Genomic DNA, 27,833 nt, shown 5'->3' on the forward strand with positions numbered 1-27,833 from the left:
AGTAAATTTATTAGCTAGATACAATTCCTCTCCAACAAAAAAAAACATTAGAATGGAATTAAACATATACTTCATTATCTTCAAGGAACAATTGATATGAGATTATTTTATTCAAATAAATCAAATTTTAACTTAATTGCTTTTGCAGATTCTGAATATTTATCTAATCTACACAAAACTAGATCTCAAACATGTTATCTATTCACATGTAGAGAAACTGCTATACCTTGGCAATCAGTAAAGCAGACTATAACACCAAAAATGTGTATCGTTAACATGATGACTCGACACATTTAGAAATCATGTGGTTTGTCTTCTAGTAAACTCCTTCCAACAACATTATATGAAGACAACACAACATGTATCGCTCAAATAAAAGGAGGTTATATTAATGGTGATAGAATAGAACACATCTCATCGAAGCTTTTCTATACTCATGATCTTGAAGAAAATAGTGACATCATAGTACAACAAATTTGTTCAAAGGATAACCTGGCAGACTTATTTACAAAATCACTACCTACCGCAACTTTTGAAAAATTGGTGCACAACATTAGGATGTTGCGACTCAGAGATCTCAAGTGATGTTACATGAGGGGGAGTAAATTTTACTTTTATAAGTATATATGAAATATGTACTCTTTTTCCTTCACTAGGATTTTTCCTTAGTAAGGTTTTAACGAGGCATATTCATAATATAATAAATAAGAAACTAGAGAAGAAAACATGCATCATTAAAACCTTACTAGGGAAAAACCCCATGGGAAAAAATCTTTAGTGAAAGAAAAGAGTACATATTTCATATATGTAATGGACATTTTGGGAACATATTCTAAATATTAGATAATATATAGATGCCTATCAAGTCATGTGTCTTAATATTTAAATACTTAGGGTGCGTTTCGGAGAAGGGTTGAGTTAGGGAAGGGTTAGTGTTATGATAAAACTAGTGTTATGATAAACCTAATTGTATCATAACCCTTGTTTGGGGGAAGGGTTTAGAAATGTAGTTTTATGATAAGAGGTGTTTGGGAGAAGGGTTATGATAGCGTTATGAATAAGATGTGTTTGGGGGAAGGGTTAGCTAGGTAGGTTTATGTGGAATTTATGATAAAATTTATTTGGGGAAAGTGTTGTGTGGGTTGGGTTATGAATATTTTTTTATGTAGTAATTTTTTTTATGTAGTAAGTTTTTTAAATTGACGTTGTAAATATAAGTAAGAAATTATTATTGCATATTTTTTTACGAAAGCGTCAAACTCTTCTTATTTGAAATATTTTTTTCTATGTGTAATGTTATTAAATTAGTAAAGTCAAATGTCCAATTTCAAAATAATTTGTTAACAAATTGTACTAATTTTATTCTAAGTCATTTTTTAGAAATACAAATTATTTATTACCTATTTGTAATTAGCGATAGTAGCGTACATTTGTTTTTAACGTATATATTTACATGGTCTGACGCATGGGTCCATATTTATAATTATTCATTAAATTAGTTATTAGGTAGCAATTGAACTCCATATTGCTCAAATTGTTACTATTTTTGTTAATTTTAAAAAACATTTTCAATGGAATTAAAGGGATGTAAAAGGGAGAAAAAGATAACATATGCATAAAATGTCAAGTATATACGAAAAAAAGTTGTGTACAATAGGAAAAAGAAATAACAGTCAATAACATAGTGGAAGTCAAGGAAAAAGAAAAGCAAGCCAGCGAAGTACAAACATAAAGTACTATTTGGAGATGTCTCGTAGGATGACTCTACAAAAACCTTCCCTCTCATCCTCAGGCATCAGTACTAAATCCTGCATGTCGTCCATACGAGACAAAAGGTACCTTTGCAACAACATCCTATCCAAACTCATTAGTTCCGGCATCTCATGCAATATGCGAAAGAATTCCTGGCGTACATGGACCCCTCATTTACATGTTTCAATTGATGGTTGTAAGAATTGATTTAAATTGATATTTATTATGGAAAGGAGGATTTTACGTTAATTAATGTTAAAAATACATTACTCCATTACTGTGTTATGTGTACCCTCATTCCTGTTATACTAATTTAATTCCATATATAGTCGTTAATTGCATGATATGAAGATAAACAAACGTTGCAAAACATATATTCATCTTGCATATGTAAAAACTACGAAAAGAAGATTTTTAAAGTAAACAATGCATACACCTTATAAACCAAATAATGTTTAATAAAATATTTGTAATAAATTTATACAAAACCCAAAAAAATAAATAACAAAAAAAATGAAAGAAGTTTGTAACAATAGAAAAGAAATTATAAACGTTACTGTATGTGACGATAATATATGAAACCAAATAAACGAAAGCCAAATGGCCATTACAATAGTACCTCTTAGAAGAGTATACTCGTGAACGGCGACGTCCTGCATAAGATAAACAACCTTGTTAACATTTGTACATAAGACATGATATGGAAGGAAAAAAATGAAAGAATATTACATATACATACCTTCTATGATGACAAGTAGGACCCGAAATCAACATTGGATGAGTAAAGGCATTAATAATCAACATGGAAAGCATAAGAAAATGGAATTTCTTTTTTTAAATTGGTAGCCTCGAGTTTTGAAACCTATTCAACATAATGAATGAATTCATAGTTGTAGAAACATTAAAAGCGAATGAAAAAATACAAAAAAGATAGACGAATAAACAGAACACACGTAAATAGAAAATAACAAAGAAGAGGATGGACAATGGTAATACATTAAAACTATGAAACGATAGCAAAAAAAGAGGACATAAGTATATAAGGTAAACATCAATACAATAGATGAATATAAGTACATACAAAACAGTTCCTAAGTGAGAAAGGAGGACATAAGTTAATTGCAGATGATAGAAACAGAGAGAATAATACAATAGAGGAATGAATGAAATAAAAAAGAAAGCAGATTAAAAGGAGAATGAGAAAAAAATAGCTTACGAAGGAGAAGATAAAAACAGAGAGAAGAATGCAGTGATATAGAAGTGAAAGTGATAAATGAAAAGAGGAAACGTGGTACATATATAGGGGAAGATGGGGAAAGTTAGAAGGGATTTAATGAAGAGAAACCAAAAAATAAAGAAGGAAGTAATGCACTACAAGCCTTCTATCAATAAAATCAAGGACTGAAAGACAGGGAATTTATGCTACAACTGACTAAAAGCATAGAAAAGTCCAAGCAGTCAAAGACTATATACTGGAAGCTATACCTAAAACATACAATCTGAACAGATGGAAGAGATAACACAATGTTGAACTCAGTGATTCTTTGCAGCTACATATTTTTAACCCAAAATATCAATGATGCAAGAAAAGTGTGTAATGCACTTGAAACATATTTTGTAAATCCCAAATCAGGCAACATAATTGATAGGAAATGAAGGGTTGAGTGAATATAAGGAAACATAGAAGTCATTGCCAACATACATTTATGAACAAAACAAAGTAAACCAATAAGACAGAATGGAAGGCCAAAATAAAGTACACCATACCCAAATTAAAGCACAACAGAATCGACAAATAGGTCTACATATATATATGGAAATAAAAATTCAGATATCAACACAAACAGTGGGAAATCATGCCAATACTGAAAGTAAATTATTATAACAGAGAACGAAATGCAAACAGATACATATATTCCAAAATAAAATCAATTTGTATTCAAAGGAATGGGAACTCATCATCGGCTAAAAAAATTGGATTCAAAAGAGTCAAATACCTCCCTACCAAGCTATTGGCAGACAACGATAGTGAAGTGTCTGTCTTATGAGTGAAAGAAATGACAAAACGACAAGCAAAACATCCAGTCGCAACAATGGAACGTCAAGCGACAAGGAGAAAATTAGAGGGTTGCCTTCAACAAAACGTGTTTGGAGGCAAAACCCTAGATCCGAAAAGGAAATCGTGTTTGAAGCCAACGCTGTTGAAGGGTTGGCTTCAACAAACACTAGAAAACCTTTGGGGATAGAGAGAGACGGATGAGAGAGATGTAGATAGAGATTCGGCGTCACAAAATGAGGGTTGATCAGAAAAACGCAACGACGAGTGAAGGAACAAAATATACAAAAAATGTGAGTTAAGGTGTTATGGAAATCGGAAGACGTGGAAAAAATGGTCATGGTTTGAACAGGGAATCGGGGAAAAAATGGACAGATGAGGGTTTATGAAACACATTTGAGAACCAAAAAATGGTAATGGAGGAGATGAGGGAGACAACACAGAAAGAAAGAAGGAGAAATCGAAGGGGATGAAGATGGATTGAGCGTGAAGGGTTAACACGGGTTGAAGATGCAAATGGAGGAGGAAAATCAGTGGATTGAGGGGGAGACGTTTGAGGGTAAAACCAGGGTTAAGGAAACCCTAAACCCTAAAACTAGGATTTCTTTAATCTTGGGCCCAAACAATGGTTAGGGTTGGGCTAACCTAAGCCATAGTACTAACCCTAACCTTGGACCCTTAGTGTCCAATATGTGTCATCTCATTAAACATGGAACACTCATGCCACAGGCCAAGCAAACATGGTCTCTTAGTGGCCATGTAATGTCACATCCTATTTCTTAAGTTGTCTATAAATAGTGGCATTTGGTAGAGTTGTAAATAGTGGCATTTGGTGGAATTGTAAAAAATACATACATTTAGAGAGAAATCAAAAGGAAGTGGAGAAAGCGGAGACATTTAATAATTTAATAATTTTCTTTATTTTCTTATTTATTTATTTTCTTTTTATTATATTATATTATTATACTATTTTAATATTATATTTTCTCGGTTTTTTATTTCAGTTGTGCCTCGTTTTCGCAACATCAATTAATTTGTGTTTCTTTAATTATTTTTAGTAATTAAACTCAATATTAAATTAATGTTTAGGACTATAATGATAATACATGGAATAATGTTAAATTTAATTTCTGACTATTCACTTTCATTAGTTAATTATATAACTTCATTATTTTAGAGATATATTCTTGTTTTCTATCGAACATATATTTAACTTCTATACATTAATTATCTTACATATCTAAATGTATTAAATATCTCATACATTTAAGACAATCATTTAAATTTTAAGAGGGTGTTTGAGGTAAAAAAAGAAGTTGTTTATTATAGTCTTAACATTATTAAAGTTGTATTACAATAGTTTGTGTTTAGAGTATAAATTATTTTAATTTGAGTTATAATGATTTATATTTGAGGTGTAAACTACTTTAGTTTAAGAAAGAAATAGTGAACACTATAGCTAATAAAATATGATGAATGTAAAATAGTAAATAATATAGTATTTTGAGGGTTTTGATTTGGGTTGAATGTAGCTATTTGGAAAATACAAAATAGTACCTATTGGAGCAAAAGATGGTTACTATAGTTTTGAAAAATCCAAGCCTTAAGAACTCCTTAAAATAGTTATTATTCATACCCACCAAATGATATCTACAATCCAAACGACTCTAGCATGATTTTTTTTTTTTATTTTATTTTTTTTTTTTTGTTGTTTGCTCACATCTATCTAATGAAAATTTTAAGTTAATGAATTTCCATTTATGTCAAAATTTAACGATGTTTGAATCTCCTAACATATTTACAAACTAAGCCTTTTCTATTTCCTTTTTCATTTTTAAAAAAAATTATCAAATTATAATTGTTCAAAACTTCGAAGATGTGATAGATTAGACAAAAGAAATTTATGTGGTTACATCTCTTTATTCTCATGATAATAAAACATCAAATTAAGAAATGAAGTTAAAAGGGTAGAGATAATTCAATCAACATCTTGTTTAAAAACTAAAGAGAAGAATAATATTTTAAAAAAGGAAAAGAATTTTTGTTTTTAAAAAAAAGGTAAAAGAAAAGGAAAATAAAGGCAATTATTTCATTGCTTCCACATCTCTTTCAAGGGAAAAAAAAACACTTAATCTTAGGAAAGTATATATGGTTGGTTTACCTACCCTTTTCTAATATTTAATTTTATTTTTTTCATAGAAAAATTATTATAATTATTAAATTTTGAATGGTCTATTGTTATTGGTAATAGAGATGGTGTCGTTTTCACTTTAATTAACATATTGGAAAGTGATGAAATATGGTCATATGGTTAATGTGCCTAATACTTCAAACAAATTTGGTTATTCTTTTGTCTTTATCAAATTTATCCAATTCCAACCTTTTCACTTAACCCCTAAAATATTAAATTATGTTAATGGCCACCTTATTCATTTCAAAACCATCTCATGGGCTCATTCTTAAGTCTTCTTTTTTTAATTGCTAGAAGAATATCTTGAATCTTCAATCAATTTTTTAATTTAAAAACAAAACCTCTTACATTTAGTCATGCTCAAGCTACATCTTTTTAAACTATGCTTTAATTACATTAGTGGTCAAGTTTCATAAAATAAATCAACATGTCATTCTATGACATGTTGATTTTGAAAAATATTTAAAAAGCTAACTAATTAAAAAAAAATGTCTAAGAGTACATTATAACTTAAGAGCTAAAAGATGATCAAACGCCAAAATTGTTTTTTGAGTTAAATGAGTAATGTTTTATTACAATTTTGTGAGTTTTTTTTTTTAAAAAAAAACAACTACAAATAAGCTTGTACTCTTTATCAATAAAATTCATATTTAATAAGTTGAATTTTATTAAGTTTGAATCAAATAAAAGAGAATATAGTGAAATTTCTAGAAGCATGGAAAATGAATTAATTTTTTAAAAAAATTATATAGTAAATAAAAAATGGGAAATGAAGTTTAGTTTTCAATATTTTGAATACAATTGAAGGTGGGATTCCATATTCCAATATTCTTTTGCACTTTTGACCTATTTCAATCAAGATTGCACTCAATCTACGGATCTACAAAATCACTCATTAAGCTACAATTTCTTATTAATTCTTTGGTTTTATTATTATTGCTATTATTTATTTGAAAAATATAATATTATTTTGTGTTTTTAGAATTAAAAGGCTGGGCCATATTCATATTTTTTTAGCATGATATATAAAGGTGACAAAGATGTAGACTTTTTCTAAGAAGTAACGATTAGCACAAAGATTTTCTTAAACTATGCATATTCAAAGTTATTAGCTTTTTCTTCTTCTAACATATCTTTACAAAAAATATTGTTCCAATCCAAAGTTATTTAGATGTAAAGATTGAAAGGAAGCTATCCAAAGGCATACAATTGATAAACTTATTCAATATATTACTATTAGTCTATTATTATATGTTAAATGAAATCTTTTTTCTTTTTATAATTTTGAACTAGAGATTATTCAACATCTAACTTTGAGGTAGATATTAAAGAATTTGTTCCAATTGAATGCATGTTTTGTGAGTGATTTTTAAATTGTTACCATTACTTTTATCCCACTCAAAACTACTACAAATATATATTTGATCATAAAATATTAATTTAATATTTCATTATTCACTTTAAAACACAGTTTTCATTTCACTAAATGGTTATGATCAGTATTTTCATAATAATTGTAAAAATTATTAAGTGGCACATTTTGCTCAAGTCATTTTCATTATAACATTTTTGGTTATTTACGACAAAAATGCTTACTATAGAAAAGATGGAAAAAAAAGAAGGGATAATAAGAGATATAGCAATGTTTTTGGTATCATTTTTGTTGGAATTTATGTTCTGAAACTCGTAGTTTGTAAAAATATATTCTATTCAATAAAGTGATTATTGAGAACTTATTAGTGAAATTAGAATACTATAATCTTGAATCAAATAATCTAAGGTTCAGAGGCTATCTAGTGTAGACTTGAACTTTATATAGAGACATAAACACGAATCAAGTTCGAGTATATAGCCCAAACGATCTATAGTGTATGGATAAGGTTGAGCGCCTTATTCTGGAAACGCTATGGATGCGGTCCGCTTTGTAGTTAGTACAAACAAGGTGATCCTAAATCGTTTATATAGAGATATGGAAGTGGGGGTATCTTATGTAAAGAGTTTACATAAGACTGGAACCATGATATAGTCACTTTTAAGTTATAACACCGTCGATTATATAAAAATGACTATTTCAATTATGATGTAACTTAATCTTAATCTTGAGCTAACTATGAACTTCTGTTCAAATGATATCATCCTTAGATCTGCATAGGTGAGGGCAACTGTTAAGCACTGACCCAACAAACCTTTCATTTCAGGGATAAGATTGGGTGGATGGCTAGGGACATAGGGTGCAAGACGGAATTCACTTTTATCTGTGTTTTAAGGTTAGTAAATAGGTTGTTCTCTTAAGGACTGAATCTAAGTCTTAAAAAAGGGACCCCACCCTTTCATTGGCGTGAGAGAGATTCAGCTTATAGGTTGGACCTTAAACCAATTGTTCAATAGTGGATCAGTAGGACTTAAGGAACAATATATGTAGTCTCAGGGGTAAAACGGTATTTTGACCCAGGTGAGATTACGAACAACCTGTGAAGGATTAGCTTACTGATCATGGTTATATCAGATGGATACAAATTTATCTATAGTGAAAGGAATGTACTACGGGACTTTAGTGGAATAACCCGTTAGTTAACGAATATTGATTAGCTCGATCAAAGGGTTTAGCCAGTTAATCTCGGATCTTTGGAGCTCATGATCTATAGGTCCATTAGGTTCCCCTGCTAGCTCATATGGATTTAACTTAGAACAATATGTTGAAATAATTCAAATTGTTCGAAGTAGGTAAAGAGAGAGAAACCGACAAGTATATGTGATATAGTAGTTGATTATAGCTTTGAGAAAGAGCTTTATGTTTAATGTGATTTAAATATTAAAAATATAAATATAGATTCATATTTGGAAGCTCAGAATTGATGGAAATGGTCAAAGAAAAGTCAAAATGTTGCTTTTTTACTTTGAAGAAGTCGAACTTTGACCTACTTTATATTCTAATGTGATTTGAATTTTAGAGAAAGAAATGTGGATTCATGCTCAGGAGGTCTAAATTAGTCAAGATGGTCAAAATGGTAAAAAGTCAAAATATTGACTTTTAACTTGAAAAAGTCAAAGGTTGACTTTGACTTTAATGGTCAAATGACAAAAATGCCCTTGGATTAAGTTAGTAGAAAAATTCAACATTTTGTTGTATAATTCCATTAACACTTAGTGGGATAAGTGCTACATAGATGTAGACGACTAGCCCACTCAGTTCCACTCATGGTTAGTGGATTATTAGGTGTTGAAATTTAATAAATTAATTACATGCAATTGTGCATATAATTAGTCTATTTAAAGGGTTTTTTCAAAATTTGAAGAACTTTTGCCATTTTGAAAATTATTCATAAATTTTCTCTGATTAAAATATCTCAACCCTAAATTCCACCTCCATTTTTTCTATCACTCTCTCTTTGTTTCCTTCATTAAATGGGTCTTACAACCCGATTCTAAATCCGGAGAATAGTGGGTCAACACTAGGGGTGGTCCCGACTCGAGTTCGGATGAGATTGCAAGGATTAGGAGGCTCTGACGGTATGTTCTTCTCTTAATTCTAATTTAGTTTAATTAGGGTAATTATAATGCATGTTAATCACTAAATTTAGTTTAGTTGCAGGGTAAAAATCCGATCTTAATTTTGCTGCTCATTTTTCGTATTCCATCAATTTTTAAAAATGGCAAAACCGATTTTCTTTATGGATTTTTGGCAAAAATGTACTTATGGTATATGCATCTATTTTATAAAATAACAAAATACCTACATTGGAATGTAATTATTTCAATATCTATGCTCTTATTAAAAGTCTCTCCATAATTAATTTGTTTATGCATTTATGAATCTGTAATTAATTTTGAAGTGTTGAATCATAACCCCTTCCTATTATCTCGGCACTTAACAAATTGGTTGAAGATTTTAAAACTTTATTCACTTTTTTTTAAATTTTAAAATAACCAATATTATTATTTTTTATTGACTGAACCTCATCCCTTATTATTATTTCAAAATATCCTTACTGAATCTCAACCCTTAATTATTTGAAAATTAAAATTAGTTTTCATATTAGATCTTAATTCATTTTTGAAATTTGAACTTTTAACTCGTAGTTAATCTGTCTTCATCCTGTCAACTCAACAATCTATTGTCATGAACCCTAAAATTTTAAGACTCTTGTTCATAGTAGATGAAATGAAAACAATTGTTATCATAACTTCCATTTGATTGAAGTGTATGTCCCTTTCAATACATCTTTCAACCAACTTGTTTATCTAATTCAATCTAAACTTTTTCATTCTTTCGAATATTTAATTTCTCTTCTTACATTGTATCGTCATGGTTGCAACAATTCTAATACTATTTTCGAAAACAAATATGTGTTGTGGTTGTTGTCCTTTCTTTCTGATTTCTCATCTGATGATGTTTCTGTCGTTGACGATCATGTTTCATCTTATTCATCAAATCCAATACAATTTAAGGGCATGTACAAATTCAATACCTCGTCGAACTTGAGTCTTTTTTTTTATGCACTTTTAGCTTGTGTTTTTCATTTGGAATATTTTGTGAATTTATGTGGTAAGTACTTATGAAATTTGTTTTCTTATGAATTTTATTATATGTTGATTATATACACACTTGAAATTCTATTTACTTATACAGTTACATTGTAATTTTCAGATCATAAGGTTTATGTGCGTTTACCTTTGTGCAATTTTAAGTAATAACGGTCGTTTAAATGTAAACTATTTTATCAATCTTCTTTCTTCATACCATTTTTGTTTAAGTGAGAACTCGCTAATTTGTTTTTTAATGTTTTTTATTAATTTCAAATTAACTAATTATTCTAAAAATTATAGCATTGTGTCTGTGTCTATATATATATAATTAGTTCAGTACCATTAATTCATACAATGGTATAAATGAATTAAAATTAAAAAAAAAATTGTTGCATTAATTGTGTTTAGAAAAGCTTTTAAACAAAAACATGTTCATTTGACTGAATAACATTAATTAAATTATAATTTTATATCAATATTGGTTTGACGTCTATAATTGAATGTTCATCTTATTAAAGAAATAAAGTATCAAACAAACGATTTTGGAAATGTCACAAGTACATGGTATTTTATAAAATAGCAAAAAACTCACATTCATGAACTGTAATAATTATTTCAATATTTGCGTTCTTATCAGAAGTCTCTCCAGTGTACCAGTGTGATTAATTTATGTTATGACACTTATGAGTCTGTAATTAATTTCTACGTGTTAATAATGTATCTAACGCCTATCATAATTAACCTCTTCCTATATCTCAGGATTTAACCACTTTATTTGTTTTTTTCTTCAAAATAATCATATTATTAATTTTTATTGACTAAATCTCAACTTTTTTTTTTCAAAATAACCTTAATTGGGAGTTTCACCGTTTTCGTGTTAGATCTTAATTTATTTTTAAAATTTAAATATTTAACTCATAGTCAATATCTTCATTGCTTTGTTTTTCCTCATTCTCTTTTGTATCATTTTCAGTCTCTTGTTTCTCATTACTATGATATTGCATTTGAAATAATTATCTTTTTTGAAGGGAATATATCTTCTTCACTACTTATTCCAGTCAACCCTATAGCTCTCAATCGATCATTGCGTCTCGCATTCGTCATGTTCTTCTCTTTCGCCCCTTTTAACCATACGAAAAAAATGGGTATTTACTATTATGTTTTTTTTTTCAACAAAATAGGCTAAGATATTGTGTTTTTAGATAAAATCTCCCTAAATCCCATCTACATTTTATTAATTAAATAATATAAATGATTTTGAGAAAAAATCGACCAAAATCTCTGATAACAGACATCAAAGATGCAACTTTTTTACCTTTGTTCTTCAACCGCCCTAGTGTTTGAGATTTCAGGTTGTAGACTTGAAAATCAAATATGGAAAATGAAGATAGTGTTTGCGTGCTTCAAATGAGACTGTATTTTGTTTCTATTCTTCTTCTTGAAAATGCATGATGAAGTTGAAGATGAGATTGATACTTTAATTGTAAATGCAGGATAAAGTTGGAAAAAGAAGGGTGAAGATTAGGGTTTACCGCTTCAAGGTGTAATTTTTGGTTTTCTCGATTGAAAAAATAGATTATAACCTGAATCTGTACTTGGAAAAACGAAGGTGAAAGATGGAGAAACAAAAAAGGAAAGTGGAGACGAAGGGTCTGCTGAATTTTGATTAGACATGTATGTGTAATTATGTTCATGAAGTTATTAAAGTATAATTATGGTTTATTTTATAGTTAAGAAGTAGTTGACATTGTATGTATGTAGGGTCATTTTGGATTTTTGCAAATTCTAATTTATTGTATTTTTTTTTTCTTCGTTTATTCTTTAAAAAAACATATCTGCTATTTTTCCGAATGATAAATTGTGGATTGCTATTGTCGTTGTTAACCCAAAAAAGAAATACACATGACCCAGTTCGAGGCCCAAATGCCGACCATCATAAAACCCAAATAAATTTGTTGGGCTGAACTATTTTGTAGAGTGCATTCGGGCCGAAAAGCCCATAGTTTATGTTGTTTTTAAGTAACAGTTCTCTCTCTCCCCCTCTCTCTTTATGAAATTAACCATTATGAATTATTTAAATTAAATAATTGGGATTTATATAGCTAATTGAAATAAATAATTAGTCCGCAGTTGCTTTAGTTTTAAGAAATCAGCTGTGTAAAGTAAATATTCTAATTTTTTTATTTCAGTGTGAATAAATTCTTATATAAAATTACAAAAAAAAAAAAAAAAACATTTTATACTTTTAATAATTAATTTGATAAAATCTGAAGAAAACAAATTGGTGCTCATAAAATTGTGAAACAGTTGAAACAAATGGTCAAAAGCAATAGCATGAAATGTAACAATTGCACTAATATTTTAATGATGATATGAAGGTTGCCATCAAAATAATGTAAACATGAGATAAATGCTCAAAACATAAATATATCTGTGATCCTTTTAGAACCACAATTTTTACATTCAAACACTTTTTCAGAAATTAATTTGAAAAATAATCATCAATCGACCCTTAACCATCTTAGTGATAAATTGATATTTAAAAGAAAAAAAAAACACAATTTATGTCTTCTCTAATCACGTGGAACTTTTAAAATCGCTTACATAATATTGGTATGTAAGTTTTTGTGGTGGCCACAAAAACTATTCTATATATTTGTCAATATTTTACTCATCTACCCAACATTTGTAATTTGTTTTAACATTTTTGAGATTGAATTGATGTTTGTTGGTAATTCAAATATTGTTTAAGTAGGTAAAAATGGTTACATGTCTTTTCCTCTTTTTTGCTAAGACCCAATTGCATGTTTTTCCTTTTTAATTAGAATTTCCATTGAGATATATTGTTTTCATATGTGTGTGCATATGCATATGCATATGATTATTCAAACTTTGGTAATTTTGATGTGATATGCATTCGATAATTGTGGTTAAAGCAAAAAGGCTCATGTGTTTGTGTGATGTGCTTTTCTCTATGAATCATTGTGATCAAAAAATGTAAGTAATTATATATTTATGTATTTCAATTTGATAATTAGAATTTCGATTGAAATAAATTGAAATACTAACAAAGTAAATTAACTTTAGTAAGTATATCACTTTAAACTCGAATAACGTGTTATTTGGATAAACACCGTGCAAGATTTGTGACTTTATCGATTAAACATCTAAACTTATATAAACAAATAGATTAGACTCTCCTTAAAAATGGTCCATTTTATTAATTAAGTCAACATTGGAAGCAATTTACCAACGATATATTTGATGATTTTGACATAGAATAATATTAAAGTAGGTAAACATAACAATTTAAAATTTAATTAAAAATTTTTTATATCTCGAATGATATTTTTAAATTAAATTTGAAGAAATGTGTCGATAGATATAATTATGGAAAATTTTGATAAATATAACATTATACTAAAATATTTAGGATCCGTGTAGCAAAACTCATAAAGTTAATCATTTTTAAAATATTTCAGGTTTGTGTTTCTGTCTTTCTTCTCCACTCCGGTGCGATTTTTTTTATCATCTTTCTTCCTTTACTCTTCTTTTTTTCGTTGCGATTTCTTTTCATCGTCTTTATTCTTTTCATCTTCATTTTTTACGTCGTTTAAATTTGGGTAACCAAATCTGATTTCTTTCTATTGTCTTTCTTCTTGTTCTCTTTTTTTTTTCATCCGCTGCGTCCATCGTCTTTCTTATTTTCCTCATTTTTTTATGTCGTTTAGATTAGGGTAACCAAATCTAAAAGATCGTGTATAAAGAATCTTGAAAAAAATCGTTTAGATTGAATTAGCTAAATCTACGCGATTGTGTAAAAAAAATAAATGATCATGTACCAAAAGAATTAAAAAAAAAAATCTTTCGTGTACCAAAGAATCTTGAAAAAATAAACGATCATATAAACAAATCTAAACAATCGTATAAATAAATCTAAACGATCGTGTAGCCAAATCTAAACGATCATGTAACCAAATTAAATTATAGAATTGAAAAAAAAATCGTTTAGATTTGAATATCCAGATCTAAGAGATTGTGTACCAAATATATTATGTGCGTTGTTGACGGGGTATTTTTTGGTATTTTCCATTGTAGACCTATAGGTTTTTTCCATTTTTAGAAATGTTCTAATCAATATTTTGACGCTCTGTTATATTTTTAAAAAATCCCATATAATTATTAGTCAAAATTAAAAAATGTAAATTGAAATTTTCTAAAAAAAAAAAGAAAAAGGAAAAATTATGACCAATGATAAGTCTCTTTTAACTTTAAAATTTAAATTAAAAATCTTATATAGTAAGGAGTTGTATGAATTATAAAAGGCATTGATATACCAATTCCAACACTAAATTAAACATTTCTACTGCATCAAACATCATTTAGAATACCAATTAAAAAGCTTAATTTATATAAAATCTAAAACAATTTTGTAACAAGAGAGAATTGATTGAGATTAAACAAACATATATGGATCCAAAAAGTAGGTAAAATGTACACTTAGTTCAATAATAATTTATCCTAACATCTCTAAAAGAGAGGATGGATCGACAATTATTTTATTAGATTGAAAAAAGATAGTAAATGAAAATTAGAATATTGGAGCAATGGAATTAGTAATTTGTGTGTCCTTTTGATTCAGTAGAGGAAGGAACGAAATCATATAATGGCTTTTCCCACACTTAAAACCACGTTTTCCTTTTCCCTCAATCCATTAACTTTCCTCTTGGTCCCCCTCAAAAGTACAACATTTTGCATAAAACACCCCTACTTTCTAAGCTTTATTAATTATTATTAATGTCAATTATGTTTCTTAATTACAATTAATAACTAGTTTAATTAAGGTAATTAAACTACAACTCTAGAGATCTCAATCTCAATCGTGTGTTCAATAGGTCCATGAATTTTCGAATTTGGGTAGATATGATACGTCTATTTCTAAATCTTCAAGTTCGTTTGACATATTTTAAATTCACAAATCTACTATTAAACACTTGGAAAGTAAAAACCATAAATATACATAAGTTTCAACATTATTTTACAAATTACAATGCCAAAATGAGGTTGATTCTCCAATAATTAACATGACCTAAATATACTAAAGTTTAGGAACCAACTAGAGCAAGAATTTTAAAATTAAACAGTCAATCTAAAATAAGATTTGGGATTGAATAGGAGAAGGTAGTGAAGATTGGAAAAAAAATCAGTCAAACCCCCTAGCTCTTCCCAGGTAATGTAGTTCTAGATATGAATATGAGAAAATATAATAGAGATAAATGCATGTATGTTTGTTGTAGTGATGTATATAAAATGATAAGAGATATTAAAGTGAAATTATATTAATATGTTAAGTGAGGGAGCATATAATTAAATTATAGGTTTGAAGGAGGCCACAAAGCACAAACATATAACAAAAAGGGATCTATCAAAAGCTGATTTTGACATTCTCCTAATTCATTATCACTTCCAACCAACTCTTTTTTCCACCCACAACATTACTTTTAAATTTTATCACCATTTTCTGTGGCTTCTTTTTTATTCAAAATTATTTTATTTTTCTTACTTTCACTCGGTATCATTTGAAAGAAAAAAAAACGATACTCAAACATAAACAATTAAAATATTTATAAAATATCATACATGGATTCTGTAATTAAATATTTTCTTTGTTATTTAGAATAAATAATTAACGTATATGTTTGACAAAAGGTGAATTGAATTATAAAAAAAAAAAAAGAAAAGTAATAGAGTAGAAATGTTGAGGTTTGAGGGTTTTAATGGAATATGTTAGGAAGGAAACGACATAAGTTGGATCGGTTCATACATAAAGTAGAGTGATCGGCTACTTCAACAAAGTGGTGTTTTGGTTATATCAATTTGTTTGATTAAGAGACTTTCTATTTCTATTGTTTAATTAATTAAATAAATAAGTAAATGATAATTATTATAAGGTTCTTCTGACATGAGATGTAATGTCTTTAGGGGAAAACAACCAATGATGACTAATGATATAATATAAAGATTCCTTTTGGTATGAATATTATTTATTATTAATTGAAAAAAACAACAACTTTAGTGGTTAGATGACTCTTTTGAAGACTGCATCTTTCTCTGACTTTGAAATTTCCACTCACACAAATATATCTTTACAATTTTTATCATTCTTGTTTAGTTTAATTATATATTTCATGTTTCAATTCCCTATACAATTCAAAATATTCCCTTGTATATGAAATATTGTGATGTTTCATTAATTCTATAATAGAATGATTATTCCTACAACAATCTTTTCTTTTATTTATATAAAGTTTAAGTTTATATATACCACTATTCTTTTATATATATATATATATAGAGAGAGAGAGAGAGAGAGTTATAAATTTTAATCATTAAACTTTTATAGTTACATTTATTTAGTCTAAAAAATTTTAAGGAGTTGGGATTTTCTTATTTGTAATCCTACTACCCTACCTTTCATTACCTGTCCTATATAGTGATAGAATAAAGTATTGATTAATATAACACTTAGGACATGACAAATGAATTCTGAAAGGAAGAGGGTAAGTTGACCACAACATTTGATGGTGATACATTTATGTTGTAGGACTAAGTGGTTTTTTTACACACGTAGCAAAACTTTTGATTTTTGTGTTTCTTTTTTTAAAAAAGAAATATTTAAGTATTATTACATTTTTTAATTCAAAAATTAAATTTCTATCAAGTATATACCTAAATCAATTAAACTATGTTTTGACAATCTTTGGATTTCAAAATTAACAAATTGTTCAAATTAATTTTTTTCTTGACCTAAATTTTTAGAATTCAAATTTACCCTAAAGTTTTTTCTTTCTCCATGATTCTCCTAACTTATGATTATATTTTAAAAAGTTGAAAGGGCTAAGTTTGATGAAAATGCTCATAAATGCATGACGTGAAGAAGAAAAAGAAAGCACATATTATATGCACAAATCAAAATCTAAATTAGGTAGTTTTTAGAAACTATAAATTTATATTTTATACCACTATTATTATATATATATATATATATATATATATGCCACAAACCTAACTTATAACTGCTCCCAATTGACTAAAAATCAGTCACCATTGGAAAACTTGCACTTTGCAGGCAACAAACGCCATAAGGTTTCTTTTTTTCCCTCTTTTTCTTTTTTATATATAATAATAATATTTGAATTATATTTTATATATAATAAAGTCCTAAAAATAGACAAAATAAAAAGTCAATAATGTCAAGCTCTTCCACAGCTGGTTTATTGATTTTATTTCCTTCACATCCCATGTGGGTATCTCTTTTTTTGGTGACTTCCCCATCAAAACTCCCTACTTTTTTTAAAAAATAATTCCCTCCCATTTCAATCACCCCCACATTGGACAAATTATTATTATTATTATTATTATTATTATTGCTTAGCTCCCTTTGGTTCTATATGCAATATTCTTCATTTTTCTTCAATCATGATGATGATGATACTACATTTACCATTGCTTCTATTATATCATGAATAATATCTCTCCCTTTTTCCTCATTTCTTTTTTTCAAATTTAATTATTCCTTCTATAATGTTTCCATATATCTATCTACATCAATCACCAAATAGCTACATTATGTTTCTCATCTCCTGCACCTATATAATCTACAATTATATAACCCTAAATTTGTATGGTTTCTTTTTTAAGCTATACTTAAAATTAGGTTGTGTGTATTAATGAAAAACCTAGCTATAATGTTTTACGTATACTTATTTTTCTCTTGTAGTTATATCTCTTTGATGTGTGTAAAAAGTTCTACGATGACATAGTTTAAAGATAAATAAATTATGTTTGGTTCATATCATTTCTATCACTTCAATATATTTCATATTAGGTCATCCGTGCATATACTTGTGTCCTTTTTCATGTCATAATTAATCAAAATTTGATCTTTTAGATTTTGTATTTTTTCTTAGTACATAGTTATTCCTTATCTTATTTAATTTCTTCCCTAATTAGTTCATTATCTCAATTAAATGAGCGCTGTTTTGTAGAAGTGGAAGATTGTGCACTAAATGAGATGAACCTACAACCCTTTTTCTTTCCTTTTCTTTTTATTTTCTTCTTCCCAAGGCATTATTAATAAAGTATGGAGCCAAATTACTTACCCACATGAAAAATTGTAAGAGAGAAGAGTAGATATCAAACTAATAATAGTTTAATATTATGAAATAAATATCTAAGGTTTAAAATTAAGTTCATATAGACGTACCCACACTTGTTATATGGAATTCAACCATAAAAAAGAAAACATAAATAATAAAAAATAATTCCAGAAATTTATGTGGTTAACTATAAATTATAAATTATGTAGATTAACAAAGAAACAATTTATTTAGAGAGAAAATAATAGATTAGAGTTGATCTAGAAACCTTGGGGTGGAAACAAATTCAAAGCATTCTAACCCACATACCATTTCCAACGTACACGTGCTAAAGCTCCACCGACCTACCTTTTTGTGCAACATCACCACGACCTGCACACGCCAAGCCCGCCACATCAACACACCTATGTACATAAACTCAACAAGGACACTAAAATGTATATAAATAAAAACCACAAACTCATAGCAAATGATGAGCAAATGAAAGTTGGGAAAATAAAAGTACAAACATGTAAGAAAGAAAGGAGAGAATTGCAGCCCTAAAGATTGAAGAATGATCATTCAAATTCTATCAAAGTCCAATTCATAAGCGTGATGGAGGAACAGTTTAATTTTTGGTTTGTAGATTCTTTTGTTGTATGAACTTTATGAAAGAAAAAAAAAATAAAATTGAACTTAAAAGGGAAACAAAAGAAAGAATGTAATGGGGACGTCTTGGTACATTATAGGTAAATTTGGCAGTCACACATCTCTACCTAACTGATATTTTTGTATTTAAAAAGCTGAAAATTTTGACCCCTAAATCATATTCTTATTCCATTATTCATAACATAATTTTGACTTCTCTTACCTAATTAATTTGATTGATAGTGATAAAAATTAGTGAAATACTCTTCTTACATGTAAGGTATCTATAGTGTTATGATGGGAATACTAATCGACAAACAAAGTATAAAGAACAATAAAAAATTGATATATAGATTTATGCTAAACTATATGTGTAACGACCCAACTCCTTAACTGAGTCGAAGTCATTACTAAATGTAGAACAAGTGGTTTAAGTCATAAAATTTAGTAAAACGCATAAGGTTTGAGAAACTTGTTTATGAAAATCCAATAATTAATATGCAAAGATGAAATTTCGTTCTAAAGTCCTACTCGGGCCCTATCTACTTTAAAAAAATGGTAAATAGTGGAAAATACTCAAACTCAGGTACCAAGGTCAAAACAAGAATAAGCGGAAACAAAAGTCCCTAAGGCTCACCACGGTCACTTCGGGTCGCTCGCCAGCTTGCCTTTGCCCTTGCCTCGTCCTCTACCTGAAAACATGACATGAAGAGAGTGAGTATAAAATACTCAGTAAGGGACCCACTACTAGTCCCACTAGGTGCCTGTTAGCTTTCTATAAGAGTCCTGTAATTGGTACCCAATCTCTGGCACGTTCCCGAACACGTGCAATCATGCGCTCCCGTAGGAACGTAACTCTGGCCTTCGATGTCCCGGGGGACACCTAGGACAATCGGGATGCGAGGACCCCGTCGAGTCACTCGAGTCACATCTATATACATGCTAGACTGGTGTCCCGTCGGACCGCACAGTCCTAAATAGGTGGTGATCCCGAAGGACACCCATGCAGGTACGACTCTAATAGATTAAGCTAACAGGTACCCTAATCACAGCATACATACACATGGCATCATCATATAATCATAACAGATTAATCATCATTTCACTCTCCATCTCAACATCCATCGTACAGCCATAACGGTTCTCGTCATCACAACATCATGCTATAATATAATTGTATCATCAATGGCATCATACTATCATAAATCTTATGCATCGTACAGTCTAGCCCTCAACATGCACCATTGGAGGCATACGTGACCTCATAACTCTAAACGTGGAGCTAGTAGTAGAAATCTCTTACCTGGAGATTTACTTGGCGAGTTCTAACCGCGAGGCAAGTGTGCTTTCCAAGCAACGAGGTCCTAACTGTTTAATACGTCGAAATTCGTAATTAAGTCACCAACGACTAACGGTTCAAACTCAGTTGAAATGACTTACCCTAGAAAGAGGTTGCAATGCTCGAGCCCCTACTGAAGAAATCCCACACTACAGCAGTTACTTGGTCCAAGACGTCCCTTAAGGAAAATAATTTAATTTAGTTCCAAATTAAATTATTTAGTGTCCAAAACATTGAGTCTTATTGGGTAATGCCAAAATAATTAATTAATTTACCAAAAATTAGGTGGAAGGAGCCAAATTAGGCTTGGCGGCTCGGCTGGAAAAATGACAGGGATCGGCTCGGCTTGGAGGTTGAAGACCGGCTCGGCTCGCGGCGCAGACAGGCGCGGCTCGTGGTGCAGACAGGCGCGGCTCGGCTTGGTACAGCGGCTACGCACGTGCGGCTCGCACGCAGGCGCTGCTCGGCTCGCGGGTGCACGTGGCTCGGGTTCCGGGTCGGAGGCACGCGGCGCGGGCCAGGCCTCGGTCACGGAGCGGGCTTCGGCCGGGTCGGGTCCTCACGCGACGAGGCGCTGGCTTTCGGATCCGGTGGCGCGACGGCTGTGGGTGGTCCGGCTACACCACGGCTTCGCTCGGCGACGGCTGCAGACGGACGCTCGGCTGCACTGCGTCGGATCGAAGCGGCGCGACGTGGCTTGCTGACGGATCGGTTACGGATCGCGAAGGGTGACGCGGCTTGGCTTCGGGCGACGGCTGCGAGAGACGGCTGCTCCGACAGACGCTCGGCGTGCACGGATCGACTTGGACGATTCTTCCGACGTGGCTGGAAGCTCGGCGATGGCTCGGTTTTGACTGCAGACTTGGCTGCGCTGCTGAACAGAGAGAGGAAGGCTTGGCGGCTCGGGTTCGCGGCGGCGGCGGCGTGCGGCTGCTAGGGTTTGATTAATAATAATTTTTTTTTTCTTTTTTCTCTTTTCTTTTCCCCTCTTTCTTTCTTTGATTTTTCTCTTCTTCTTTACGCACGAGTCCCAAGGCTTTTTATAAGGCAATAACTCTTTTCTTTTCCTTTTAAATAACCCAAACCAACCATCTCCTCTCTCTCTCCAAATCTCACCAAAATCAACCAACCCTCCTTTCAATTAACAATAACTCACTAAATAAATTCTAAATACTGATACAGGTAAAATAATACTTAATAATAAAAAGTGGAAAATCCCAACTTTAATAAACCGGAAACTTCAAAATGATAAGGTTCTCCCAATAAATTTGTATTTTCCAAGACCATACATAAATATTAATAGTAAGATGAACAAAAACGAGTTTGTTGGGGCGTTACATACTCCCCTCCTTAGAAAACTTTTATCCTCGAAAGTTCTAATCCTCGAACAGCTCGGGGTACTGGGCTCTCATGTCCTCTTCTTTCTCCCACGTGGCCTCTTCCACTCCATGGTTCTGCCAAAGGACTTTGACCAGTGAAATTTCTCGACTGCGAAGCTTCTTGACCTCCCTTGCCAGGACCTCGACAGGCTACTCCTCGTAGCTCAAGTTCTCGCTAATCTGTAGTGGCTCGAAGTCCACCACATGTGTTGGGTCTGCGACATATTTCCTCAGCATGGAGATATGGAATACGTCATGCACTGCAGCAAAAGATGGGGGTAGCGCCAAGCGATAAGCCACGGGGCCAATCCGCTCCAGTATCTCAAACGGCACTACGAAGCGTGGACTCAACTTCCCCTTCTTCACGAACCTCAGAACACCCTTCGTAGGTGCTACCTTCAGAAAGACCATGTCTCCCACTTCAACTCGAGATCCTTACGTCGTACATCAGCATAACTCTTCTGTCTGCTCTGTGCTGTCAGCATACGAGCTCGGATCTTCTGTATGGCTGCGTTGGTAGTCTGCACTAACTCGGGGCCTAGCATCCTCTGCTCTCCAACCTCGCCCCAGCAGACAGGGGATCTACAGCACTTGCCATACAGAGCCTCGAACGGTGCCATATCAATAGTAGCCTGGTAGCTGTTATTATAGGCAAACTCCATCAGATGCAGATGAGAGTCCCAACTTCCTGAAAACTCTAGCACGCAGGCCCATGTAGTCTCAAGATTTCTGTCATATATAATTGCCCCCACTTACTGGCAGTATAAGTGGATTTCCCTGGCACGAAATGGGCCGACTTCGTGAGTCTGTCGACCATAACCCAGATCACTGTATAGCCCTTTAGGGTCTTGGGTAGTCCCGTAATAAAATCCATCGACACACTCTCCCACTTCCACCCTGGCACACTCAAGGGTTGCAACAACCCTGCTGGACGCTGCCTAGGTGCCTTCACCGACTGGCACACCAAGCACCTACTGACAAAGTCTGCCACCTCCCTCTTCATGTTCCTCCACCAATAGACGCTCCTTAAGTCCTGGTACATTTTCGTACTCCCAGGGTGCACGTTAAACGGGGAACTGTGGGCCTCAGTCAAAAGCTCTGTCTTGACTGCGCTGTCTTCCGGCACACACAAGCGTCCCTCAAACATAAGGCCATCATCAGAGGATATGGAAAAGTTCTCACCTTGCCCTGTCTCTACCATACGACGCTTCTCGACCAAGTATGGATCATTCAGCTGAGCAGCGATGATCTTTTGCCTCAAGGTTGGCTGAACTGACAACTGAGCCAACTGTGCGGTAACCTCACCTACTGAGACTGCAATCTCGGCTCTCTCAAAATCTCTGAGTAAGGGGGTCTGCTTGGTGATTAGCGCTGCTGAATGTGCAACCTTCCTACTCAGCGCGTCAGCCACTACATTTGCTTTACCTGGGTGGTACAGGATCTCGTAGTCATAGTCTTTCACCAACTCAAGCCACCTCCTCTGCCTCATGTTCAACTCCTTCTGAGTGAAGAAGTACTTCAGGCTCTTATGGTCGGTGTAAATCTGTATCTTCTCACCGTACAGGTAGTGCCTCCATATCTTCAGTGCAAAGACTACAGCTGCCAACTCCAAGTCGTGGGTAGGGTAGTTCTGCTCATGAATCTTTAACTGGCGGGAGGCATAAGCAACTACCTTACCTTGCTGCATCAGGACACAGCCCAGTCCCTTCTTGGAGGCATCACTATAGATCACAAAGCTTCCCGACCCATCGGGCACTGTCAGGACTGGTGCAGTTACCAGCTTCTGCTTGAGCTCCTGAAAGCTACTCTCGCATGCTAGGCTCCAGACAAAAGGGGTTCCCTTCCTGGTCAACTGGGTTAACGGGCTGGCTATACGTGAGAAGTCTTCCACGAACCTCCTGTAGTAACCTACCAAGCCCAGAAAACTTCGAATTTCACTAACTGTGGACGGTCGAGGCCAGTTGGTCACCGCTTCAATCTTTGTTGGATCCACAGAAACTCCTTCACTGGAAACCACGTGGCCAAGGAACGTCACCTTCCTTAACCAGAATTCACACTTGGAGAACTTGGCATACAACTTGTTGGCTCGAAGAGTCTCCAAAACCTGGTGGAAGTGCTCCTCGTGCTCAGCCTCAGTTTTAGAGTAAATCAAGATGTCATCAATGAAGACTATGACGAACGAGTCTAGAAAGTTCTTAAACACCCTGTTCATCAAATCCATGAACACTGCAGGAGCGTTAGTCAAGTCGAAAGACATCACAACGAACTCGTAATGTCCGTACCTCGAACGAAAGGCCGTCTTGGGAATGTCACCGTCCCTAATCCTCAACTGGTGATAGCCTGACCGCAGGTCGATCTTGGAAAAGACAGTGGCTCCCTGCAACTGATCGAACAAGTCATCAATCCTGGGCAAGGGGTAGCGGTTTTTAACTGTCACCTTGTTCAGCTCTCGGTAGTCAATACAAAGGCGCATCGACCCATCCTTCTTCTTCACGAACAACACTAGGGCTCCCCAAGGTGACACACTGGGCCGGATGAAACCTTTGTCCAGTAACTCCTGTAACTGGACCTTCAACTCTTTTAGCTCGACTGGGGCCATTCTGTAAGGGGCCCTCGAGATAGGGGCAGTGCCCGGCTCTAACTCGATGGCGAAGTCTACCTCCCTGGGAGGCGGAAGTCCTGGGAGTTCGTCTGGGAAAACGTCAGGGTACTCTCTTACCACAGGTTCGGAAGATAGGGAAACTTCTGGCTCTCTAATATCCACTACGCTTGCTAAGATGCCCCAAGTACCCTGGCTGAGTAGTTTACTAGCCTTCATGGCTGAGATGACCTTGGGTATACATACCATGCCTACCCCCCTGAATTTGAAACTAGCCCCAGAGGGAGGGTTAAAGACAACTTCCTTGCCAAAACAGTCTATATTTGCATGATTGGCTGACAGCCAATCCATGCCTAGAATCACGTCAAAATCCTGCATGTCTAACACTAGTAAGGTCACGTCTAACATATGATTCGCTATCTCTAACCGACATGCCTTTATTTGTTCTTTGGACAACAGGACCTCCCCAGATGGAGTAGAAACAGACAAAACACTACCCAAAGCTTCTACCTCCAAACCCACATGCTGAACGAAAGCAGAGGATATAAACGAGTGGGATGACCCAGAGTCAAATAGCACAAAAACATAATGCCCCAAAATTGGGAGCGTACCTGTCACCACTGTACCAGCTCGCTCGGCCTCCTGCCGGGTAGTGGCAAAAACTCTCCCCTACTGGGAAGCAGAAGGCTGGGGCGGTGTCGTCTCAAAGGGTTTCCGAGGACACACATCAGCAGTGTGCCCCGGCTGTCTGCACCTGAAGCAGACTCCACTTCCAGCCAAGCAACGACCTCCGTGGACTCTCCCACAGGTAGTACAAGCGGGTAGCTCTCTCAGAGTCCTCCCGGCTGCTGCAAGCTCCCGTCGGTGTCTCTGAAAGACACCTCCTGACCTCAGAGTTCGCTGCAGTACTACGTCAGGTTGCGTCTCCACCTTTCTCTTCTGTCCCAAGGCTGACCCTCTGCCGGCAGCCTTAGACGAATCAGCCCTCTCATGCAGGCTCAAATCCAGTGCTATACGTAGTGCATCAGCATGAGTGGCTGGCCGGAGAGCTCGGACAATGCCCTGAAGGTCTAGCCTGAGTCCTCTAACGAATTTCTCCGTCCTGGCAGCCTCATCCCTTACCACATCGGGAGCAAAACGGGACAGCATGTCGAACTCGGCGTCGTACTGCTCCACCGTCATATCGCCTTGCTCCAAGTTTAGGAACTCTTGCAACTTGGCGTGCTTCATGTTGGCAGAGAAGAACTTAGCATAGAAGTTCTCCTTGAACTGCTCCCAAGTTATCTTGCTGACGTCGCCCCCCAGCATTCTCTCAGCAGTCTCCCACCAGGCGGTGCCCCTATCCTCCAAGAAGAAGACTGCACACTGCACCTTCTGGTCTTCTGGGCACTTCATGTACCGGAAGATAGTCTCTATGGACGTCAACCACATTTGGGCCTTTGTGGGGTTGTCCATGGATTCGTCAAAGGTCTTAGGATTATACTTCCTAAAGTCCCGTAAGTGTTTAGCCTCGGCCGACAGTTGAACTGGTACGAGTTGAGCTTCCTCAAGGGCTGGAGGAACGACGGCCTGGGCCTGAACAGGGGCGACCTGGTTCTGCTGGGCGGCGAGGAAAGGCGCCAAAGCAGCTTGCAGCATGTCCTGATAACGCTGCTCCATCGCGGCGAGATCCTCCTGGGTGACCGGTGCGTTAGGGTCGACCGCCGGTGAAGCAGGTTGCGCCTTCGGCTGGCCACGACCGGCTCCTCTGCCTCCCCTACCACCTCCTCGGCGTGCACCTCTACGTGGCGGCATTCTCCCTAAAATTCACCAACAAAACTTTTCACCACAAGAACTTAACACACCTATCTCTAGGTCTATTCAGGCAAAAGTATAATCTTAACATTAGCAAGGCTTTAGACATACCTGGCGAGTCCTGAAGGACCGTATAGCCATAGGGTGAAGTAAAACCAAAACAAAACAATGACTTACATCGTAGGGCAGTCTACAGAACCTAAAACACTGGGCTCTGATACCAACTGTAACGACCCAACTCCTTATACTGAGTCGAAGTCATTACTAAATGTAGAACAAGTGGTTTAAGTCATAAAATTTAGTAAAACGCATAAGGTTTGAGAAACTTGTTTATGAAAATCCAATAATTAATATGCAAAGATGAAATTTCGTTCTAAAGTCCTACTCGAGCCCTATCTACTTTAAAAAAATAGTAAATAGTGGAAAATACTAAAACTCAGGTACCAAGGTCAAAACAAGAATAAGCGGAAACAAAAGTCCCTAAGGCTCGCCACGGTCACTTCGGGTCGCTCGCTAGCTTGCCTTTGCCCTTGCCTCGTCCTCTACCTAAAAACATGACATGAAGAGAGTGAGTATAAAATACTCAGTAAGGGACCCACTACTAGTCCCACTAGGTGCCTGTTAGCTTTCTATAAGAGTCCTGTAATTGGTACCCAATCTCTGGCACGTTTCCGAACACGTGCAATCATGCGCTCCCTTAGGAACGTAACTCTGGCCTTCGGTGTCCCGGGGGACACCTAGGACAATCGGGATGCGAGGACCCCGTCGAGTCACTCGAGTCACATCTATATACATGCTAGACTGGTGTCCCGTCGGACCGCACAGTCCTAAATAGGTGGTGATCCCGAAGGACACCCATGCAGGTACGACTCTAATAGGTTAAGCTAACAGGTACCCTAATCACAACATACATACACATGGCATCATCATATAATCATAACAGATTAATCATCATTTCACTCTCCATCTCAACATCCATCGTACAGCCATAACGGTTCTCGTCATCACAACATCATGCTATAATATAATTGTATCATCAATGGCATCATACTATCATAAATCTTATGCATCGTACAGTCTAGCCCTCAACATGCACCATTGGAGGCATACGTGACCTCATAACTCTAAACGTGGAGCTAGTAGTAGAAATCTCTTACCTGGAGATTTACTTGGCGAGTTCTAACCGCGAGGCAAGTGTGCTTTCCAAGCAACGAGGTCCTAACTGTTTAATACGCCGAAATTCGTAATTAAGTCACCAACGACTAACGGTTCAAACTCAGTTGAAATGACTTACCCTAGAAAGAGGTTGCAATGCTCGAGCCCCTACTGAAGAAATCCCACACTGCAGCAGTTACTTGGTCCAAGACGTCCCTTAAGGAAAATAATTTAATTTAGTTCCAAATTAAATTA

At 34.2% G+C, this 27,833-nt stretch overlaps 2 long non-coding RNA genes across 2 annotated transcripts; both read right to left on the reverse strand.

Annotated features, from left to right (window-relative positions):
- Positions 1-18,895: 18,895 nt before the first annotated feature.
- Positions 18,896-19,309, reverse strand: LOC127144071 (uncharacterized). Its single transcript, XR_007815690.1, has 2 exons — positions 19,195-19,309; positions 18,896-19,057 (listed from the first exon to the last, which is right to left on the reverse strand). It is a non-coding gene; the product is annotated as an uncharacterized LOC127144071 (long non-coding RNA).
- Positions 19,310-19,922: 613 nt separating this feature from the next.
- Positions 19,923-27,820, reverse strand: LOC127144072 (uncharacterized). The gene is made up of 3 exons (XR_007815691.1): positions 27,718-27,820; positions 27,581-27,645; positions 19,923-20,004 (listed from the first exon to the last, which is right to left on the reverse strand). It is a non-coding gene; the product is annotated as an uncharacterized LOC127144072 (long non-coding RNA).
- Positions 27,821-27,833: the final 13 nt, after the last annotated feature.

The sequence above is a fragment of the Cucumis melo genome, chromosome 11 (assembly GCF_025177605.1).
Source record: "Cucumis melo cultivar AY chromosome 11, USDA_Cmelo_AY_1.0, whole genome shotgun sequence".
Taxonomy (NCBI): Eukaryota; Viridiplantae; Streptophyta; class Magnoliopsida; order Cucurbitales; family Cucurbitaceae; genus Cucumis; species Cucumis melo.